The sequence below is a fragment of the Electrophorus electricus genome, chromosome 10 (assembly GCF_013358815.1).
Source record: "Electrophorus electricus isolate fEleEle1 chromosome 10, fEleEle1.pri, whole genome shotgun sequence".
In the NCBI taxonomy this organism is placed as follows: Eukaryota; Metazoa; Chordata; class Actinopteri; order Gymnotiformes; family Gymnotidae; genus Electrophorus; species Electrophorus electricus.
This window is the reverse complement of record NC_049544.1, coordinates 22,814,342-22,819,341: the sequence shown is the minus strand read 5'-3', so window position 1 is coordinate 22,819,341 and position 5,000 is coordinate 22,814,342. Positions and strand designations below refer to the sequence as shown.

The following is a 5,000-nucleotide window of genomic DNA, read 5'->3' as shown; positions in this document are numbered from 1 at the left end:
TAGCTAGCATGCTAACTGCTTGTACGAACCTCTACAAAAGTGTTTTTCTTCCATTATCTCAACACTGAGAAGCTTCTGTTCCTCTGTCTGCTGCCTCATTCTGAACAGGAGACACAGAGAGACGGAGGGGGGGGGGGTTATATGGGGTTGAGGCACAGCCTGGTGCTTTTCTGCTTTATCTGCCGTTGCCATGGTGCTACTGCCGCGGCGACGGGTGGAGCAGGATGAAACAGTGACAGGACAGAGTAGGGTCTTGACACTGGTTAATTACTGCTATCCATCCTGCTAAAAGCAGCTTTTACACCCTCTCTCTCTCTCTCTCTCCCTCTCTCTTTCTCTCTCTCTCTCTCTCTCTCTCTCTCTCTCCCTCTCTCTCTCTCTCTCTCTCTCTCCCTCTCTCTTTCTCTCCATCTACCTGGCTGTGTTCTTGTCCGCTAGAGCTCATGCTGCTCCTCTGTCTCCTCCTTTGTGGTATTTCACACACAATGGGCTTTCCTTCCTCTCTCAGCCAGAGCCTGTGTGCTGCTCTCAGTGGGAGCCTGTCGTTTATTTACCCTCGCAGGGGGTTCGGAGGGGACGTGACCACTGGATGAGAAAGCTGAGAAAACGGTGTGTGTGGGTGTGTGTATGTCGGTGTGTGCTTGTGTGGGTGAGAGAGAGAGATGGTAGTCATCAGCTATTTTCTCCCTTGACTGTGAGTACAGAAGTATCGTCGTGTCCCCTGATTCACTGACTCTCTCTGTGCCACCAAAAACTCCCGCCAGAAAGAGGATATGACCTCCTCCCAGTACAGGAAGCACTGTGCCATCTGTTAGGAAGTGCGAGTACAAGCGCAAGCATGTGTTTGCTGCTGTCATTATCCCTGACTAATGATGTCTCAAATCGTCATTGTCACCGGGACAGAAATCCATCTGTGTTCTGTGTGGCAGAAGCATTCCTTCCGCGGAGACGCACTCCACATCTGAAGTTGGAGGCTGTGCTCCAAGCTGGGAATCTCGCTGTGTCTTACGGCTTAGTGCCAAACTCCTCAGCCGTGGGTGGAAATATTAGAACTATCAGTATTATTATTATTATTATTATTATTATTATTATTATTATTATTATCAGTGTTATTATTATCAGTGTTATTAGCAGTATTATTATTGTCAGTATTGTTGTTATTATTATTATTATTATTATCAGTATTATTATCAGTGTTATTAGCAGTATTATTATTGTCAGTATTGTTATTATTATAATTATCAGTATTATTATCAGTGTTATTAGCAGTATTATTATTGGCAGTATTATTGTCAGTATTGTTGTTATTGTTAATAATAATAATAATAATAATAATAATAATAATAGTAATAATAATAATAATAATAATATTATCAGTATTATTCAGACTGCATTTTCTGGTAGGGCAGCTGCTGCCATCAGCAGTGACAGCGTAGCTGGGCGGATCCTGGTTAGTGAGGCCCGGTGCTGATTGGCAGAGAGCCGCGGGCTGAGTTATTGAGGCTCGGTGCTGATTGGCAGACCGCCGCGGGCTGAGTGAATCAGGTGTGGCTGTAAGGAGGCTCACTACTGTGCAGCTGAATAAACAACCTTTAGCTACTGACCCTGTTCACTCCAATGCCTTATCAGCATGAGTGTGTGTGTGTGTGTGTGTGTGTGTGTTTTTAAAAAGGTGAGGGAGAGAGAGGGAGACTCTGACATATTGCTCAATTATTCCGTACAGCAATTCAAACAGCATTTGAAGGCAGTGCTGGTCTGAACAGTGTTGATGGGGCATAATGTCTAAACGTGGTCACTACATGAGTCTCTAATAAACACCACATCGGGGGCGGGGTTACTTTTCACTCACACAGCCCGTACTGTGCCGCAATACAACACAGCACCGCCTCCTGCTTACAATGCTGATGATGATGATGTTGATGAATCTCTGGGCAGTTAGGATGTGTAACGTGGCTAGTGGCGAGATTGAATGCTGGGGGTTTCTCCTCCAGCTCTGCCTTTATTAGCGTGGGGGGATAACGAGAGCGTCTGAGCGTGCGTCATCATGCGGCCATTATGCCTGTTCATGAGGGCTCTGATCCTCCCTGAGCACCAGTACACTGGCCAGGGAGGTTTGCAACCCTACTGAACACCAGTAGTCTGGTAATGAATCAGTGTTCTGTTTTAAAACCCAAACACTACTGAACACCAGTAGTCTGGTAATGAATCAGTGTTCTCTTTTAAAACCCAAACACTACTGAACACCAGTAGTCTGGTAATGAATCAGTGTTCTCTTTTAAAACCCAAACACTACTGAACACCAGTAGTCTGGTAATGAATCAGTGTTCTGTTTTAAAACCCAAACACTACTGAACACCAGTAGTCTGGTAATGAATCAGTGTTCTGTTTTAAAACCCAAACACTACTGAACACCAGTAGTCTGGTAATGAATCAGTGTTCTGTTTTAAAACCCAAACACTACTGAACACCAGTAGTCTGGTAATGAATCAGTGTTCTCTTTTAAAACCCAAACACTACTGAACACCAGTAGTCTGGTAATGAATCAGTGTTCTCTTTTAAAACCCAAACACTACTGAACACCAGTAGTCTGGTAATGAATCAGTGTTCTCTTTTAAAACCCAAACACTACTGAACACCAGTAGTCTGGTAATGAATCAGTGTTCTCTTTTAAAACCCAAACACTACTGAACACCAGTAGTCTGGTAATGAATCAGTGTTCTCTTTTAAAACCCAAACACTACTGAACACCAGTAGTCTGGTAATGAATCAGTGTTCTCTTTTAAAACCCAAACACTACTGAACACCAGTAGTCTGGTAATGAACAAGTGTTCTCTTTTAAAACCCAAACACTACTGAACACCAGTAGTCTGGTAATGAACCAGTGTTCTCTTTTAAAACCCAAACACTACTGAACACCAGTAGTCTGGTAATGAACCAGTGTTCTCTTTTAAAACCCAAACACTACTGAACACCAGTAGTCTGGTAATGAATCAGTGTTCTCTTTTAAAACCCAAACACTACTGAACACCAGTAGTCTGGTAATGTGTGCTGTTTTATTTGGTAACCAAATGATGCGGGCATTTAAAGCTGAATGATAACTGCAGCCTGCAACACAGATCACCCAAGCTGAGCACGGCATATCAAAAAGGTCTGGTGAAAACTCGTCGAGTATTAACTAACAAATGATAGAAATTTGCGCCCTGCACCTCAGGGTGTGCTGTGTTCCCTGATCCTTCTGAGGAATGAGAGACCTTCACAAACGGTGTCTTTCACTTCCACCTGGAGACCTCGATCTCACACCTCCAGATCACATAGCACGCTGCGGCCTGATCGCAGCTCAGCGCTGGAAGCGTTTCCTCCGTCCTCAAAGCCAAACACGCTGCCCGACATTCCGCAACAAGAAGTCTAACATTCTGGCCAGTTCAGACCCAGCGGGGATCGTGTTAGGTTCCTGCATACCAAGCACTGTGAGTGAACTGTAATCTACGAATTGTTTGCAGTTTCTGTAATCTGTAAACTAATCTACGGATTGTTTGCAGTTTCTGTAATCTGTAAACTGTAATCTACGGATTGTTTGCAGTTTCTTTATCAGTTTCTGCCTGCCTGTTTTTAGACTGTTTTTTGGGGGTTTTTTGCCGATTCATTTAAAAAAACTCGCTCGTACCTCGATTACTACCTAGTTTACTTGACTCGCTCGTACCTCGATTACTACCTAGTTTACGTTTCCGTCATTTGGTAGGTGGACGTATCCATGGTGACTTGAATGTTTATCTGTGTGACAGTACTTGAGTTCCCTGGGAACCTGCCAGCACCCTGTGCAGCCTGCGCTACCTGCTGAGCTGCAGGGGCACCTGTCCCCACCTGTCCCCACCTGTCCCCACCTGTCCCCACCTGTTCCCACCCGTCCCCACCCGTTCTCACCTGTCCCCACCTGTTCTCACCTGTCCCCACCTGTCCCCACCTGTCCCCACCTGTTCTCACCTGTCCCCACCTGTCCTCACCTGTCCCCACCTGTCCCCACCTGTCCTCACCTGTCCCCACCTGTTCTCACCTGTCCCCACCCGTCCCCACCTGTTCTCACCTGTCCCCACCTGTTCTCACCTGTCCCCACCTTCCCCCCGCTATTGCATATGGAGAAGGGGGGGGGGGGGGGCACGTTTCCTGAGTAGCCAATCACAACGGCCGCTCCCACAGGGCCCAGGGGACAATTTGGGGAGGGGGGGGGAGCTAACTGCCATGTCTTGCATAAATGACCCAGGATTGGCTGCCATCAATCTGATGAGAGGGAGGAGCCAGGTCCTCCCACCCAATGAGAGAAGGGCACGCTGTGTCACTGTTTCACTGAGTTCTGGGCCCAGGTCCTTCAGCCCGGAGCTCCTGCCGCAAGCAGCTCACCTTCTGAGTGAACCAACCCGATACTGTCCTGGAGGAGGGGGTCATTTAGGGGCGGGGCCAAGTGGGGCAGTGTCCGATAAGAGTGATGGCAGGGAATGATGTACTTCACCAATCAGGCAGACCCTGCACCTTCACCCCTGATGTGGCACCATCACCTCTCCAGAGAGTGGGTACATTTAAGGGTGTTCTGAGTTGTGAGTGGCTACAGCTGAGGTTCAGGAGCAGTAACCAACCCTGACTGTGAACACAGAGTCGCTCAGACGAACCTTCTATGGCTGTCAGTTGGCACGTTTCTGCGGTTCGGTACCCGTGGCGCGGGTTGTTTCTCACCAGATTAACGTAACGTGCGTTAATCCCGGCTGACTGGCGTCTGAGTGAGCCGTGGTCAAAGCTGAGGTCAGTGTCGGAAGGTGGGAGCCCACATAAGGTCCTGTTCCACAGCTGTGTATACAGGACGCCTGGGCTGAAGCAGAGCCCAGCACACGGTCCTCATCTGGACGGCTGTTCAAAGTGCCTTTTGTGTGTTTGTGTTTGTTTATGGGTGTGTGTATATGGGTGTGGGTGTGTGTGTTCTCTCTCTCTCTCTCTCTCTCTCTCTCTCTCTT

At 47.4% G+C, this 5,000-nt stretch overlaps 1 protein-coding gene across 8 annotated transcripts in view; it reads left to right on the top strand.

Annotated features, from left to right (window-relative positions):
• The window catches only part of ccny (cyclin Y), a 27,413-nt gene that overhangs the window by 10,422 nt on the left and 11,991 nt on the right, over positions 1 to 5,000 (top strand). The gene's annotated exons all lie outside the window — the stretch shown is intronic.